The sequence below is a fragment of the Chiloscyllium plagiosum genome, chromosome 2 (assembly GCF_004010195.1).
Source record: "Chiloscyllium plagiosum isolate BGI_BamShark_2017 chromosome 2, ASM401019v2, whole genome shotgun sequence".
Classification (NCBI taxonomy): domain Eukaryota; kingdom Metazoa; phylum Chordata; class Chondrichthyes; order Orectolobiformes; family Hemiscylliidae; genus Chiloscyllium; species Chiloscyllium plagiosum.
The window spans coordinates 37139725-37158231 of NC_057711.1; the positions used below are offsets into that span (position 1 = coordinate 37139725).

General features: G+C 40.4%; 1 protein-coding gene and 1 long non-coding RNA gene across 6 annotated transcripts in view; one reads left to right on the forward strand and one right to left on the reverse strand.

Moving 5' to 3' along the window:
• Positions 1-18507, reverse strand: part of tnpo1 (transportin 1) — a 124216-nt gene that overhangs the window by 95558 nt on the left and 10151 nt on the right. Inside the window, exon 2 of one of the 4 annotated variants that reach the window (XM_043707756.1) lies at positions 9438-9845. The exons of the other annotated variants lie outside the window; for them this stretch is intronic. The gene's annotated coding sequence lies outside the window, so the exon portion shown is untranslated. The remainder of the gene's footprint in view (positions 1-9437; positions 9846-18507) is intronic. 4 annotated transcript variants of the gene reach the window in all.
• LOC122558877 lies at positions 963-17255 on the forward strand. 2 transcript variants are annotated; one of them, XR_006314264.1, is made up of 3 exons: positions 963-1158; positions 4829-4967; positions 16979-17255. It is a non-coding gene; the product is annotated as an uncharacterized LOC122558877 (long non-coding RNA). The 2 variants fall into 2 exon arrangements; XR_006314265.1 differs by lacking the exon at positions 16979-17255 and adding an exon at positions 9396-9476.

Here is an 18507-nt window from a genome sequence, read left to right on the forward strand (position 1 = left end):
TCAATTATGTAAAATGACGTTAGAGTATCCGGTGAAGACTGGAGAAGCCATGTTAGGAGTACTGGACAAACTCCCAGCTCCAGCAGTACAATTTGTCCTTGCTAATGATATAGCTGGTTCACAGGTAGGAGTGCTGCCTACTGTGGTTGAAAAGCCAATGGAAATTCAGGCAATTGAACTATTGCAGGACACATATCCTGGAATGTTTCCTGACTATGTGGTAACAAGGTCACAAATTCAGCACTTGAAACAGGAGAGATTAGAGTACAGCTAAGAAAGTTGAAGTGGAGTTAGCAGAGACTCTGTTTGATCAGATGGTGGAGACAAACCAGGAGCAGATAAATGACAATGCAGGCATCTTTAGTTCAGATAAATTAACTGTTACAGCAGAAAGATGAAAATTTAAAGCAATTGTATCAAAAGGCATACACAGTAAAAGAATCTAAATGTATCCCTGAATGTTATTTTCATAAAAATGACTTAATGAAGAAATGGAGACTATCACATATTCAGGCAGATGAGAAATGGGCAGAGGTTCATGAAGTTGTATTTGCCAGTGAGTTACAGAAAGTTGGCGTTACGGGTGGTGCATGAGCTACCATTAGTAGGCTATTGAGGAGTGATAAAATCTCAAGCTAAAATGCAAAAACAATTTTACCAACCTGGATGCACAAGGATGTAGTTACCTAAAAGGATGTAATTACCTAAAACAAAAAATGGGAATCAGTATTTGTTAACAATAAATAATGTGTCCACTATATTCCCAGAGACTGTTCCACTACGCAATATCACAGCAAAAAAGGATTATAGATGAATTAGTTAAATTTTTCACCAGCTACGGACTACCCACAGAGATACAATCAGATCAAGGGTCAAACTTCACACCAAATTATTCAAGTTATGGATAGCTGAGGAATAAAACAATTCAAATCTACTGCGTACTATCCAGAGTCACAGGGAGCGTTAGAAAGGTGGAATCAGAGATTAAAGACCATGTTGAGGGCTTATAGTCAAGACTAACCAGATGATTGGGTTAACGGAATCCCGTCTGTGCTTTTTGCCAGAGATGCACCAAAGGACTCGACCAAATTCAGTCCCTTTGAATTAGTTTTTGAGCATGAAACAAGAGGACTGTTAAAATTGATTAAAGACAAATAGGTAAGTCAGAATTCAGAAACCACATATTCGGACTATGGCCAAATTTTCAGGAACGATTAAATAGAGTTAGCTAAACAGCATTTAAAAGTATCACAGTATAAAATGAAACAGAAAGCAGACAAGAAATCAAAAATTTGCAATTTTGCTATCGGAGATAAGGTTTTAGTATTATTTCCAGTGATAGGTGAACCTTTAAAAGTAAAGTTTAGTGGACCTTATCAAGTCAAAAGGAAATTGAGTGAGGTGAACTATTTGATAAGGACTCCAGAAAGAAATCTCACAAAAGTGTGTGTCATGTGAATATGTTCAAAAGGTACTTTGACAGGGAAGGAAAGCCACAAGAGACTGTGTTATTGATTACAACACAGTGAAGAACAAAGGTTAGAGGATTCTGAATTGGACCTTCCTCAAATTAAATTGAACAATGAGAAAGTTGTCAAAAATTGGAATAGATTACTGAGTTACCTTCCAGAGGAAAATCAAAATGACCTGAAAGAGTTATTATTATCACGTGGGGAGATATGTAGAAATACTAACCTAATTATGCATGATGTAAATAGAGGAGATGCTGTTTCGATTAAGCAACATTCTTGTAGACATAACCCTCCAAAGTTGGCACAGGTTCAAAAGGAGATTGAATGCATGCTTACAGTAACTGGAACTCATCCATAGTAATAGTGCCAAAACTAGATGGTACCCAATGGTTAAATGCGGACCACCGTAAAAATCAATCCAGTTATAAAGACTGATTCTGCATTTGGAAGATTGTGCTGAGAAGATGGGACAAGCAACTTATATTTCTAAGTTGGACTTGCTCACAGGATACTGGCTAGTACCTTTGTCAGAAAGGGCGAAGGCAGTTTCAGCTTTCATAATGCCAACTGAACTGTATCAGTTTGAAGTTACGCCATTTGGTATGAAAAATGAGCCAGCCACATTTCAGAGACGAACCAATGAGGTCACTGCCAGACTACCCAACTGTGTCGAATACATAGATGACCTGATGATTTTTAGTTGCACATGGAAGGAACATTTGCAACATTTTTCAGATTTGTTCGATTGACCTTGGATGGCAGGCTTGGTGTTAAACCTGGCTAAAAGTGAATTTGCCAAAGGCCAAGTCACCTTCCTGGGCCATGTTATTGGACATGGAAAAATGGCCGCATGGAATGCCAAAAGAAAAGTAATTGGGGAGTTTTCCACACCATCGACAAAGAGAGTAGTACTACGATTCCTGGGACTGAGTGCATTTTATCGACAATTGGTAACAAATTTTAGCAGTTTGGCAGCTCCACTCGCTAAATTGCTAAAGAAAGACAAAAACTTTCAGTGATCAGTGGACTGTCAGAAGGCATTTGACAGCCTGAACGCTGTGTTAACCACTGTCCCAGTATTAGCCACAACTCACTGTGCAAAGCCATTCAAAATGGCTATCGATGCAAGTGATGTGCTGTGCTCTTACAAGACGATAACAAGATGATAGAAAGACCTGTCAGGTATTTCTCCAGAAAACTGAACATTCATCAGCAGAAATATTTGACAATTGAGAAGGAGACTTGGAGTTTGATGTTGGAGTTACAACATTTCAATGTTTATATTACCAGTAATATGATTGTCTCAGATATATACACTGATCATAACTCTTTGAAGTTTGTGAAGAAATTTAAGGACAAAAATACCAGACTGTTTAGGTGGAGTATGTTGCTACACCATTCAATTTGAAAATTGAGCATGTGACAGGACAAGAAAACATTATTGCTGATGCATTGTTGAGGCTTGAACGAGAAATGGAGATGTTCGGTGGTAGGAGAAAAACAAGCAAACAAAATGGTAGAAGTGCATGTTTGCATGATTATTGTCTATGTAACGCATATATGCATGGTAGAGTACTAACAGTTTAACATTGAGGGGTTTTAAAATGAAGCTATCTTTGAATATTGACGGTTCATTTTTTTTAAGTGGGGGGCGGTGTGACGATGCTGCTCCTTTAAACAGGTTATGCTGTCCTTGGTGATTTTCCCCAGAGGGATCTAAAAGACAGACTCTGAAAAATTTGGGGTTGAAGGTTTCAGGGCCAATTTGATTATAGATAACAGCTGAGTCAAGCAAAAGGCTTTCAAGTTAAAAAAAACGTACAATGAAAGGGGCGTGGCCAGTGCTGGCAGCCCAGTTTTTCTCTGGTTTGGTTTTTGTTTTAGCACAGCAGAGTTAAAAAAAGCTTCCAGACCCCAAAGAAGCAAGTCCATGCTGATCTCTTTCTGACTTCACTCCTGTAAGAACTTGTGTTTGACTTTACCCTTTGTGCCAAGGGGTGTTTATGGAGATTGTTGCAAGTATTTGGAACAGCATCATTAAGTTGGGATAATATGTTGGATTTTTGGATACGTTAAGTTATTCGGTATCCTATTCTCTTTTGTTCCTGTTTCATTCAATAATCTTGTAAATAAATCCTGTTTTGTTTAAAATTAAGTGGTTTGACCAGCTGCATCTCTCCTGAAATATTCACTGTACACCTGCTTAAAACAACTAACAAAGTTAGGGTCTGGGCCACTTTCTTGAAATGCTTTGAAGGGGTCTGGTCTGATCCATAACAATAGGAAAAGGTTTAAAGGGATATAGGCCATGGGATTAGTTTAGTTTGGGAAAACTGATTGGCATGGATTATTTGGACTGAAAGGTCTGTTTCTATTATGTATGATGTTATGACTAGTGCATCGCATTCAACTTATCTTTGAAATCGGTTCTACATGTTCTCCACTACCTTGGTATCTTTTATAAACAAGGATATTCATAATTCAATGTAGCATTCTCACTGTGGCATGGTCAATGATTTGTATAGATTTAGTATTACTTTGCTGTCTGCCGTCATACATAAAACATGTAATCCCCTACTCTTTTATGGCTTTTACATCAGTTTTCCATTTAAAAGATTTGTATATCTGAAGCTGTCTCTTTTCCCTTTATAATTTTATCACCTTGTGTAATACTTCTCAGCTTACTCAATCTCTCAAAATTCAATGTACAAAATTAGTCACCCTGTTGTCATCTTGTCTTTAATCCTTCTGCCTCTAGAAACAGGTTGTTTTTGTTTATACTATTAAAGCTCCTTGACAGTCCCAGTCAAATCTCCCTAAAATCTTTTCTGCCCAAGGAAAAGAAAAATATTGTTTCTCCAGTATCTCCACACAACTGAATTCTTTCATGCCTGGTATGATAATAGCATATCTCATCTACAACTTCCCCAAATCAAGAATTGAACACATTATAAAATAGGTTTGGTCCCAACTGAGTAAATGCTTAGCATATTGGGGTGGCACAGTGGTTAGCACTGTTGCCTCACAGCGCCAGAGACCCAAATTCAATCCCCATCTCAGGCAACTTTCTGTGTGGAGTTTGCACATCCTCCTAGTGCCTGTGTGGGTTTCCTCCGGGTGCTCCGGTTTCCTCCCACAGTCCAAAAGTGTGCAGGTTACGTGAATTGGCCATGCTAAATTGCCCGCAGTGTTAGCTGAAAGGGTAAACGAATGGGTCTGGGTGGGTTACTCTTCGGAGGGTCGGTGTGGACTTGTTGGGCCGAAGGGCCTGTTTCCACACTAAGTAATCTAATTTAATCATAACTCCTTTATTTTGATATTCTTTAACCCACTCTCTCTCTCTCTCTTTGTAAAAGCCAAGGATCTAGCACGATACAGTATGTTCTGATAAAACACGATAGTTCTATTTCCAAGCGATCCCACATTATAAGAAAATCCTGCAATTGCAGCACCAATTAAACCAATGGGACTGAAATCACATTATAGCCAATACAGGTAAGCAAAGTTCATGTTATACCATTTTTTGTAGAAATTCTTCAATCGCATTATAGCCAATTTGTGTCAAAGCAGAACTGACTGTATACCTATTTAAATATCCTTCAAAATTCCACAACAATGACTTCTGCATATAAACTCCAGGAATGCTCCTGAATTCATTTACAAACTTATGCCAGTTTATATGCTCCCAGTCAGAACTAATCCGTTTACATTTTTGAGTTAACTTTTGTTGCCCACGTATCTTCACATTTCACTTTGCGTCATTCTAAAGTCTTACCGTCCTCCACGTTTTAAATTTTTTTCAGTTTGTTATCCACAAACCTTCAAATTATGTCTATAGACACAAGCTTTGGTTTTTGATATATAGTATTGAAAAGTGCAGCATTCTCAAAACTTATTCCAGGGGACTCTAATGCATGTTCTCCTCAATTCTGAAAAATAACCATTCACCACTACGTTCTGCTTTTATTCTATATCAATTCTATGTTCACACAGCCACTTAAATTCCAGGGGCTTCAATCTTGCTAATAGATCGATTTTGCGGTGCTTTATTAAAACTACTGCTAGACATCCATATACTCAACCAAGCAACTCAACAGTCTTCTCCATTCCTTCAAGGAGTTCAAATATGTGAATCACTATTTACTTCAACAAAGCTGTGCTCACTTTCATCGATGCGCCCATAGTTTTCCAAGTGACAATTCAATTTTTCTGAATTAATACCTCTCAATATTTTCTCATCACTGACATTAGGCAGATTGGCAACAAGTACTGGATTTATGCCCCTCTTTGCTTTTTGAAGGAAGACGAGGACCTGGTAGCCAAAGTTTCCAAAATTTCACTCTTCCACAAATTACGGTGTATGCCTTTCAGACTGGCTGACTTCTCCAGTTCGATCACTGCTCATTTTTTTTAAGGTAGCTCCTCTATTTTTCTCTCATCCAATTTATCTACTTCCTCCTCTGTTATTATGAAATTCCCGCTTATCTGTCTTGATTAAATCAGCCTTGCTGATCAAAATAATCCCTGCTTCATGAATGGATCTTATTTTAGACCCATAAATGACTCTCTCTTTCATATGTATATGATAATTATTTTTGAGGTTCTCTGATAATTTATCCTCCTGAAGTAGTTTATAGTTCTCTTTGCAAATAAACATGCTCCCTATTCTGGATGCAAGTTTTACAAGTTTGCTCGCTGAGCTAGAAGGTTCCTTTTGCAGAGATTTCGTCACCATACTAGGTAAAATCACGAGTGAGCCTCCGTTGAAGCACTGATGTTAGTGATCCACATTCTATTTATGTATTCAGGTTTCCTTGGTTGGTGATATCATTTTCAATTCTTTTCTCAGAGGGTGGTAAATGGGGTCCAAGTCGATTTGTTTGCTGTTACAGTACCAGTTGGAGTGCCATACTTCCAGGAATTCTCGTGCATGTCTCTGTTTGGCTTGTCCTAGGATGAATGTGTTGTCCTAGTCGAAGTTGTGTCCTTCCTCATCTGTATGTAAGGATACTAGTGAGAGTGGGTCATGTCTTTTTGTTGCTAGCTGATGTTCATGTATCCTGGTGGCTAGTTTTCTGCCTGCTTGTCAATGTAGTGTTTGTTACAGTTCTTGCAAGGTTTTCACTGATGATGTTACCTAGTACACGGAGGAAACATCTGAAAATGATGAGCAAACTTACATCCAGAACCTCAACCTGAGCTACAAACCTTCTCAATGCTCCCTTTTGTATAACCAACTGCAAATGCTGATTTCGTGCATCTTCTGCCATTATATATCAAAAAATTCCACCAGAATTCAGTGAAATTCAGTTTATATTCTTGGGGGAGGAGTGAGGCACTGATTTTGGATATTCAGTCCTATTTATATCTTAGTTAAGTTACTTGAGGTGGAGTGCCATTAAAGCATAGCACAATTATGCTTTCAAACGTACACACCTGTGCCTTATCACTTTTCCAGGATTTAGAACCACCTATAATAACACTGTATACAGTATAACTCAGAAATGTACCAAAACACATTACTTTAGTACCTTGAAATCATGTCACAATTTATTCACATTTTAGTTGTTACTTCCAGGGCCTTCAGCTATCATTACCTCTGACCACCTCAGTTGTGACTGATGAATCTGCTTGATTGTAAAACGTCTACAAAGCGAAAAGTATTTGAAACAGATTTAAGCAATCTATTTCACAAGAAATATGATAAAATTGTATCAAAAGGAAGTATTTACAAAAAGCAGCCCCCAATCACTCTCACAAGAGCCTACATTTTTCACATACATATCTAAAGATAGAAAACAAAACTTTTAAATCAGGAAATGGCATAGGAATTGAATAACGTGCACTAATCTTCACAGTAGAACACACTGATAGCATTCCTAAATTACTAAATAATCCAGGAACAAAGAAAGCGGATGAAATGAAGAAGATAACTATCACTAGAAAAAATGTGCTCAGGATACAAAAGGAGCTAAAGACCAAAGAGTGCCCGGACCTGATGGAATGCATCCTAAGATATTAAAGGAAGTAGCTACAGAGAGAGTGGATGCACTAGTATGATCTTTCAAGAATCCCAAGATTCTGGACAAGTCCCAGAGGATTGATAAACTGCCCATGTAATTCCTTTTAATTTAGAATGGAGAGAGGTAAAAGTCAGATAACTATAGGCCAGATAGCTTAATGTCTGTTTTTGAGAAAATGTTAGAATCTATTCTAAAGGATGGAATAACAGAACATTTAGAAATACACAATAGGATCACACACAGTCAGCATGGCTTCATGAAGGGGAATCATGCCTGACAAACGTACCAGAGAGTTCTTTGAGGAGATAAAAACATGGTCGACAAAGGGGAAGCAGTGGATGGAATGTATTTGGATTTTTGTGAAGCCATTTGGCAGAATACCACATATTAATAAGACACAAGCCCGTGCTATTGCAGGTAGTATATTAGCACAGATAGAGAACTTGCTCGCTCAATGATGACAGAATTGGAAAAAGGAGTGGGAAGCAATTTCAAGATGACGATGCATAACTAGAGAAATGCTACATGGCCGGGGCCAGATTATTTACAATATAAAATAATGACTTGGATGAGAAAAGTGAATTATACAGTGGGCAAGTTTGCAAGTGACAAAAATAGGTGGGAAGACAGGTCATAGAGTCATACAGTATTTGGCACAACTTGTATATGCCAACCAGGTTCTGAAAACTGAATTCGGTGAGCGGGCAGATAAGTGGAGCTGAGACCACAAAAAGATCAGCCGTGATCTTATGGAACTGCTAAGCAGGCCCAAGGGGCCAGATATCCGACACCTGCTTATGTTCTAACTACAGTGTGGTGCTGGAAAAGCACAGGTCAGGCAGCATTCAAGGAGCAGGAAAAAAAAAAAATCGACATTTTGGGCAAAAGCCCTGCTAGGAGCCTCAGGGGTGGGTAGGGGGGGGGGGGTGAAGTGTTCGGCCACGGGGCAGTGGGGTTAGTTGTTGTGGGTGTCCTGTAGATGTTCTAGAGATTGATTTTATAAAGCTCTAAGGTCACCTCTCAGCCTCCTACATTCCAGAGATCTGTCCTATTGGTCAACTCTTAAAAAACCTCAATGCGGTCAAAGCTAGTGGCAGGGTAGGGCTCTTGTGCCCAAGCCATCTGCTCTGATCAGTTTTGTCTTTTTTTTCCTTCCCTTGTTCTGAGCTTAGATGGCAGTGGGACCCCAGCACTCAGAACTTGATTGGGCTAAGAGCGTGGATCTTGAGTTGTCTTGAACCTGGCCCAGGGCATGGACATTGGACCCAGCACTGAAGATCTGTCAATAAGCACTCACAATCATTTAAGACTTCATTCTTTATTTCTTCATATGGCTGAGTACAGAGCAATCCGGAAACACAGAGGTTGTGTACATCCATATTCCTCTGAAGCACTGCACACATGGCTTAAAACAAAGACATTTTTATACTTTTCTTAAAGAAGGGTACAGGCCGTGATTGCATAGAACATTCGACAATTACTAATCAATACACAATACTGCTTTACTTGACAATTACTTGGTCCAATGACATTTCCTGGGAACTAACTTTGTTTTCCAACACTCAGGCCACCCTTATCTCACTAGCCGAGCCTTTGCACCTGCATCTGAAGGTCAGTTAGGATGGCCAGTAATGTCTTATCTAGTCAAGTTATTTCTATGCTGTAAAGGGAGCATTGTCTGCTAATCTCGACTGAAGCAGACTGTGGTTAGTCAATTATGCAGCTAGAGCAGAATTGTCAATTTGCAACCTAGAAGCCATTTTGTCATATTATTTGCATCAAGAAGCCATTTTGTCATGTTATTTGCATAGAGAAGCCATTTTACAGCCACCTAAGTTATTAAGAACATCTGTTAAGTGGTTGTTCCTGACAATAACTAGTGACCTCAGCCTGTATTCAGGTTTTAGATCCTCAGCATGGAGGAGAGTGAACCCCTACTTACTTTTCTGGACCAAGCATGGGACCTGGAATCGGGACTGCTACAATCGTTCGCAACGTTCGCAAGGTGGGCCCATTGGCAAAAGATGGCACCTGAAGATGGTTATTGGTTGGGTCCAGTGCTGGCGTTGAAGCAGGAGAGAGCATCACAGCAACATCGATGAGTTGGACCCAGCAATGAAAGACACAACACTGATGTCAGTTGGTCCAGTGCAGGTGGTGGCGGAAGAGTATTGGTCCTGTGGCAAAGCTGGCGTCTGAGGATCGGCAACTTCGATGTTAATTAGGTCTGGTGTAGATGGCGGCAAAGCAGTAGCAGAGGCATTGTTGATAGTGATGAGCTGTCTCAGGACTGATGGATTCAAGCTATGTCTTTCCTTTTTCAGGCTTATTAAGTTATTCAAAATGGCGTCTATGAGGCAACAAATGAAATTTTTTCTGCTGTATTTTATTGCATGCTTATTGTAAAATACACGTGCCAATAAAATCAAAATCAAAAATAGACTTAGGGAGGCACAACATCCTTTACACAAAGCCATGTTGACTACCTCTAGGTCAAGCCTTGGCTTTCCAAATGCATGTAGATCCTGTTTCTCAGTATCCTGTCCAACAGCTTACCTACCACTGACGTCAGGCTCACTAGTCTGTAGTTCCCCGGCCTTTCCTTCCCAACATTCTTAAATAATAGCCCATTAGTCAATTTCCATTCTTCCGACACCTCACCTGTGGCTGTCGATGATATAACTATCTCTGCTAGGTGATCCGTAAATTCTTCCCTAGCTTCCCATGATATCCTGTGACACACTTCTTCAATTCCCAGGGATTTATCCACCTTTATGGTTTTTTTTTAAAAAGACCTCCAGCCCCTCCTCTTTTGTAACATGGACACTTTTCAAGATATGACTATTTATTTCCCCAAGTTCTGTAGTTCCCATGTCTTTCTGTATCGTAAATATTAACATGAGATATTCATTAAGACCTCACCTATCTCATGTGGTGGTCCCACACACTAGTGGCCTTGTTGATCTTTAAGCATCCCTAGTTATTCTTTAGCTTTAATATACTTGTACAATCTCTTAAAGTTAGGGAGAATCCAATCTGCCAAAACTATGTCCTCTTTTTGCCCTCTTGATTTCCCTCTTAAGTTTATCCCTACTCCCCTGACAGTCCTTCAGCAATTCAGTCAATACCAGCTGTCTACACCTGACATTTGCTTTTTTTGACCACAGCCTCAATATTTCTAGTTATCCAGTATTCCCTACTCCTGCCAGCCTTACCCTTCACACTAACTGGCGCGTGCTAGAGTGAACTCTTATTATCTCACTTTTGAAAGTCCCCCATTTGCCAGACGTGCCTTTACATGCGAACAGCATCCTTCAAATCAACTTTTGAAAGTTCCTGTCTAATACCAACAAAGTCTTGCCCAATTTAGCACTAAATTGTGAACTAGGCCTATCCTTTTCCAGAACAATTTTAAAACTAATAGAATTATGCTCATTGTTTGCAAAGTGCTACCCTCACTAATACTTGCCCTGTCCTATTTTCCAAGGGGAGGTCGAGTTATTCCCTCTCTCTAGTAGAGCCATCCACATATTGATGAGAAAGTTTTTGTGGAGACACTTCACAAATTTCTCTCCATCCAAATCCTTAGCATGCTGGCAGTCCCAGTCTATGTTTAGAAAGTAAAATCCACTACTAACGCTATTATTCTTACAGCTACCTGTGATCTCCCTAAATGTTTGCTCCTCAGTTTCCCACTGACTATTGGAGGGCCTATAGTACAATTGCATTAAAGTGATCACCCCCTTCTTATTTCTCAGTTCCACCATATTGCATCACTGGACGATCCCTCAGGAATATCCATCCCAAGTACTGCTGTGATTTTTTTCCTAATCAAAAACAACACTCCCACTCCTCGCTTGCCCTTCCCTTTCTATCCTTCCTATAGCATCTGTAGCCTAGAATATTGAGCTGGCAGTCCTATCCCTCTCTCAGCCTTGTTTCTATAATTGCTATGATATCCTAGACCAGCATTCCCATCTATGTCCTGAGTTCATCTTTCTTACTTGTCAGGCCTCTTGCATTGAAATAAATGCATTTTAACTCATTAGTCTTCTCTCCTCTACCATGCTCTTGCCTGCCTTTTTAACTTGCTCCCTCTTGTCTCACTACTGCTTAGGGACGCCCCCCCCCGCCACAACTCCATCTGACTAGATTAAACCCTGAGTAGCTCTAGTAAATCTCCCCACCAGAATATTGATCCACCTCAAGTTCTGGTGCAATCCATCCTTCTTGAACAGGTCACTACTGCCTGAGAAGACATCCCAACGTTCCCAAAATCTGAACTCCCACCCCCTGCACCAGCTCCTCAGCCGTGCGTTCATCTACCCTATCCTCTCACTAGCACATGATACCAGGAATAATCCATGGATTACTACCCTTGAGACCCTGCTTTTTAATCTTCTGCCTAACTCCTTATATTCACTCTGCAGACCTCATCCCTTTTTCATAGTACCCCTACTATTTGGTGTGTGTATGGAATCAGCTGCCAGAGGAAGTGGTGGAGGCTAGTACAATTGCAAATTTAAAAGACATCTGGATGGATATATGAATTGGAAGGGTTTGGAGGTATATGAGCCACGTGCTGGCAGGTGGGACTAGATTGGGTTGAGGTATCTGGTCAGCATGGACAGGTTGGACCGAAGGGTCTGTTTCCACGCTGTACGACTATGACTATTTGGAAGCTGCCAATTCAGCCCATCGAGTCCACACCAGTCCTCTGATGAACATCCCTCTCAAACCCACCCTCTCTCTACCTTATCCCTGTAACCATACATTTACCATGGCTAATCCATGTAGCCTGCATATCTCTGGAAATTATGGGCAAATTAGCATAGCTACTTCACCTACTCTGCACATCTCTGGACAGTGGGAGGAAAGTGAAGCATCTGGAGGAAGCCATGCAGAAATGGGGAAAACATGCAAACACCACCAGAGTCACCAGAGGCTGGAATCAAGCCTGGGCCCCTGGCACTGTGAGGCAGCAGTACTAACCAATGAACCACCATGTTGTTTTCTACTTATGCCATTTGAACCAATGTGTACAACGATCGCCAGCTGCTAATGCTCTCCTTTGAGAATTTGCTGTAACTACTCCAAGACATCCTTAGCACCAGGAAGGTAACACATCATCCTGGAATCTCGCTCGCAGCCACAGAAACGTCTGTCTGTGCCCTTGACTAGAGAGTCCCATATCACAATTGCTCATTGGAGTTTGCCATACCCTGCACTACAGCAGAGCCAGTCGTGGTGTCAATGACCTGGCTGCTGCTGCTATTTTTCAGACAGTCTATCCCCCTGCAACAGTATCCAAAATGGTATCCTTGTTTGAGAGGGGGACAGCCACAAGAGACTCCCACACTACCTACCTGCTTCTCCTGGTAGTCTCCATCCTGCAGTGGCCACTTCCCCAAAGCTACTATTTATCTCACTCTCTGACTCCTGATGCTACTTAGTGCTTCCAACAGACACCTTAACAGATCCTGCACACAGTTGCAAGGGACAGCTGACGACTTCCTGATCTCCCACAAGACAGAAGTGCATACCACTCTACTGACTGCCACCTCTGCCTCTTTAACAAGTAGATTTGGGGGAAAGATATAAGGTCTTACCCTACCTTTACCTTGTTGCTGCTCACTCTCCCCAAACCCTCGTATTCATTTAAGCCCATTCTTAGATCTAACCAGCAGCACCCCAACCACAAAGCAGCCATTTGCAAAAGTGGCCTGAACAGCAATGCCTCTCTTCCCCCAATTGCCTAAACTCCTGCTCTTAGCTCAACTCTCAGTATTTGCACTCTCTTGCTGGCTGCACTGCATGTGATCACAAGTGGCAAGGTGACACAGAGTCTGCAGAGGGACACAGACAGGTTAACTAAGTGGACAAAAATTTGGCAGATGAAATATAATGTACAAAAATGTGAGATTATGTACTTTGTGAGGAAGAAAGAAACTGAATATGATTCAAATGGAGACAAATGACAGAAAGCTGCAGCACAGCTGGATTCAATGAATGATTTATTGTCACATATCTTGAAGGTAGTGAAAAACGTTTCATCGCCACAATCAGGCACCATTTTAAGTTACACAAAGGATAAAAAGAAATTACTTAAATAAGAGTTCATCCTCTGTTCAAATCATGCTCTCAAACACTGCTCCAGACTTCTGCAAGGTGTCTGGAAGGTGCTCCAGTCCTCGAGGAGTCCCATTCCAGGAACAGCAACGACGATGCCGATGCCTCAGAAGACCCTAACTCTGGGCCTACCACTGCTGTCAGGAGCCCAGACACCTAGCCTACCACCCCAACAGGTGCCCAGGATCTGGGCACCATCATCTTCACCAAGAATCCCAATCTACACCGCCAAAATTGCAGCCACCGTACAGCCCACCTCACTCTGGCCTTGAAGGTGAAGAAGAAAGGATGATGATAAAGAAAAAGATGAAAAGTACATACACAAAACTATGCCATCGACCTGGAGCATACAGGCTCAGAGGTGCCCAAACACTACCTATGTGCTTGCGCCATCTTGAGAAAAGAATTTAGGAGCCCTCAGTCATGAATCACAAAAAGCTAGTGTCGAATTTCAGCAGGTAATAGAGAAGACAATTAGAATGTTGGCCTTATTTCAAAGCGAATGAATTTTTAAAAAATCGGATGGTTTTGCTAAACTATACAAGTCAGACCACAGCTGGGTTACTGTGAACAAGTCAGCCCCACTATACAAGTCTAGATATACTGGCATTAGAGACAGTCCAAAGGTACATTAAACCAATCCTGGGTAGGGAGGTACGGTCTTACATGGAGAAACTGAGTAGGTTGGGCCCGTACTCATTGGAATTCGGAAGAGTTAGAGACAACCTTATTAGATTATAAACAAGCTTGACAAGGTAGATGCGGACAGGTTGTTTCCCTTGTGGGAGACAGTGTAGGACCAGAGGACATAATCTTAGACAAGGGATCACATATTTCAGACAGAAATGAGGTGGAATCTTTTTTTTCCCCTCTCGCAGGTTAGTGAATCTGTGGAATTCCTTATCGCAGAGGGTTATTGAGACTGCATATTTAAATACATTCAGGGTTTTTAAAAAAAGGAATTCGTAGGATGTGGGGGTCACTGGCTGGCAAACATTTATTGCCAATCCCTACCTATCCTTGAGAGGTAGCGTTGAACTGCATTCTTGAACTGTTACAGTCCACCTGCTGTGGGTTGACCCACAATAACATTAGTGAGGAAATTCCAGGATTTTGACCCAGCGACAGTGAAGGAACGGCAATATATTTCCACGTCAGGAGGGTGAGTGGCTTGGAGGGAAATTTGAAGGCGTTCCCATGTATCTGCTGCCTTTGTCTTTCTAAATAGAATTGGTCATGGGTTTGGAAGGTGCTGTCCGAGGATCTTTGGTGAATTACTGCAGTACATTTTGTAGATAGTATACATTGCTGCTATACAGCATCATTTGTGGAGGAAGCAGATGCTTTGGGTGTAGAGCCAATCAAGTGGATTGCTTTGTCCTGGATTGTGTCAAACTTGAGAGTATTTTTGATAGTGGGGGATTATGTGATGGTTACACCAGTGAACGTCAAGGGGTTGTGGTTAGATTGTCTCTTATTGGTGATGGTCATAATCTGGTATTTGTGTGGTGTGAATGTTAATTACCCAAACCTGGATATTGTTGAAATATACAAATTTTTAAATCAGTAAGCAAATTAAGGGTTATAGGGAAAAGGCAGGAAAGTGGAGTTAAGGAAGATCAGATTCTCGCCCAGAGAGAAACTACCAATGCGCCACAAAACTCTCTTTTGTAATGCTTGATGCAGACACTGAGGATTGCTCGAGTTGAAAAATGTGGTGCTGGAAAAACACAGCAGGCCAGGCAGCATCCGAGTGCAGTTCTCACTTTCTCCCACTGAGGATTGCTTATATGCATTGCAATATTTAATCTTAATTAAATTGCAATCGAGCATTAATCTATTTCTCATTGAAGTGACTGGCTTTATTAGTTATAATCACTACCAGAAGATAGAATGACTTGTGTGCATTAACTAGCAGTAAAATTACGAATGGATGAAAGGCTTATTAAAGATTACACAAGATTGTTTTGTTTTGTTTTGTCATTTCAATCAGGTCAGACATGATGTATTTTACCTCTTCATACTTTACTTTCATCCAGTACAATCTGTTTTTACAAATAATCATTTAACAGTGAAGTGTGCTGCTGACACTTAAGGATCAACTTAAGATTAAGGCAGCATAGTGATGTGATCACAGCAGAGCCTGGCTGTTTGGCTTCCAAACAATACAAGGGGAGTATTTTAAAGCTTTGGAGGGACTAAAAACCATAATAATCTAATTTGGAGATTACAGGAATCATCATTGAAGCTACCGCAATATTCAAGAATCGTGAAACATTACTGAAACAGTTTTAATTCATGAGACTAATAACAAAGTTAAAAGCAAATGGGATCCAGGATAATTTGGCAGGTTGGATCCACAACTGGCATAGTGATAGAAGGCTGTTTGTGTAACTGAAGACTGGTGTCCAGTGGCATACCACAGGGATCAGTGCTGTGTCCCTTATTGTTTGCGATATATATAAACAATATACTGCATATGAGTTTAGAAGCAGATCAACTATTATAACTACAAAATTAGTGAATGGCTAATTGTCAAATGAAGTACATATCTGGAATTTTAATAACAAAATTCTGGCATTTTTAAATCTCCTTTAGACCAAAATAATAGTATCCATCATGTTAAATATCAAATATTCTGTTCCAAATGCAAAAAAGTTACCAAGTCAAAAACTGAAGCGATCAATAGTGCCATTATTCAATATTCTTTACATATTGTGACAGAAGTTTATAGAACTTAATTTTTGAATAGTTTTAAGCACTGCTAATAGGAACATATGAATTAGGAGTAGGCACAAGCCATTTGACCCTTGATCCTGGTTTGCCATTCAACTAGTTAAATCTGTTCATGTCTTGAATTCCATATTCCCCTCTATCCCCAATAACCTTTGATTCTCTGACCCAACAAGAATCTCTGTAAAGTACACTGCCTTCTGACGCAGGTAGCTCTAAAATCACAACTCTCGAAAAAATTCTCATCTATCTCATTTTACAACAGTGATTCTTCGTTCTGGGAACATACTTCACTAAAGTATCTTTACAAGCTTTCATCTTCATTCTTAAGTCTAAAGCCAACAAATCTGGCGTATAGTAATGATACAACTAATCCTGTCATTCCTTGCCAAAGCCAGATTTACAAAGTTGATCCGTACCAACCTTTACCTTTATTCCAGGAGATGCAGATATTCCTGGCTAAGTTAATATTGATTGCACTTGAGGTGGTGGTGGTTAGTTGTCTTGTTGAAAACACTGGAGGTTATGTAGACCAGTGACCAGGTGGCAGTGAAGGAAAGACAATATAGTTCTGATGAAGGATTTCTATACCTGAAATATTAATTCTGCTTCTCTCCACAGATGCTGCTAGACTTGCTGCAATTTCTGTTTTTGTTTGCAGTCACTCCCACCTCTGGAATTCAGCTTAGTTCATGTTTGATCGAGTGCTGTGATAGTGACCACTCAATTCCTGGCCCTATGACCTAACATTTACCCCATGTTCATTCTTACTGAGTTCGTAGACAAACTATAGTCAAATACCCCACAGATCTCATTAAAAGCAGATGCAATCATGACTGATTCAATGGATTTCTCAAGTTCTCAGATATTAGTGACACTATGGCTCAACAAAATCTATTTAAACCTAACCCTACTTACAAGGAATTTAGCTTCTTCATTTTTTAAGACTTAGCCTCAGTATTCCATCATGAACTGCCTCAATAGCTATGCGCACTCGGGTACTTTAATCACTACTCCAAAGATCATATTAACCAGGGTTCAACAGTCTGCTCAGAAGTGCCGAAATACTGGCACAATTTAAGTTTTTTGAACTGGCAATTAAGCCAATATCACTGACCTTCTAAGCTCTATCTTAAGCTGTTGCACTAAACAAATACAATTTGTGACTTCCTCAAACTCACTCATTCTCAGCTGCACTGAACTATCAATGGCTTCCATTTTAGCTTTAGCACTTTTTTCTTTCAGGAGGTATTGATTGTAAAGGTGACGTTAATTACACATCTCAAACCACCCCTGATGATGGGTGCTTGGTCATTTCGGAGGGCAGCTGAGAATCGAACACTATGCTATAGGCTAAAGGTTAGCAGATTTCCAGCCCAAAACTACATTAGTTTCAAAACCCATCTGGCTTAGGGTTAGGTTTTCTTCTAACTCCAGATTTTATTGAATTTCAAATTACACCATTTACCATGGTGGAATTCAAACTCATTCCCCCAAACTTCAGTCTGGGCCTCTGAGTTACTGGTTCAGTGATATTCCCAATTCACCATTGCCTCTCCTAGGCATTGAAGAGTATTCCACCACACTCCTGAATTATGCTTTTTATAATGGTGGACAGGCTTTGGAGAGACAGGAGGTTTAGTTACTTCCTGCAGAATTTCCAATTTTTGTCCTGCGCACGTAGCCAGTGTTTATATGGTTGGTCAGGCTAACTTTCTGGTCAATGGTGACCCTCAAAATGTAGGAAATGGAGCATTCTGCAATGGTAATACTATTGAATGTCAGGAAAAGATGATTTGAAATTCTGTTGTTGTAGACAGTCATTGCCTGACATTACTGTGATGCCAACGTTACCTGTTACAGATCAATGAAAGCTTGAACCCGGTCCAGATTTGCAGCAGTTGGACAGAAATTGTTTAATTATCTAAAGATTTCTCAAACAAACTGAACACTAATCAAACAATCCCATGTGTGATGTTGTGATGCAAAAGGTTGTTGAAGCAAAAAAAATTGGAATTAGGACACCACCCTGAAGGTTTGCCTCAGCAGTGTCCAGAGGCAGAGATGTTTACCGAAACGTCGAATCTTCTGTTCCCTAGATGCTGCCTGACCTGCTGTGCTGTTCCAGCAATAAAGTTTCAACCCTGAAG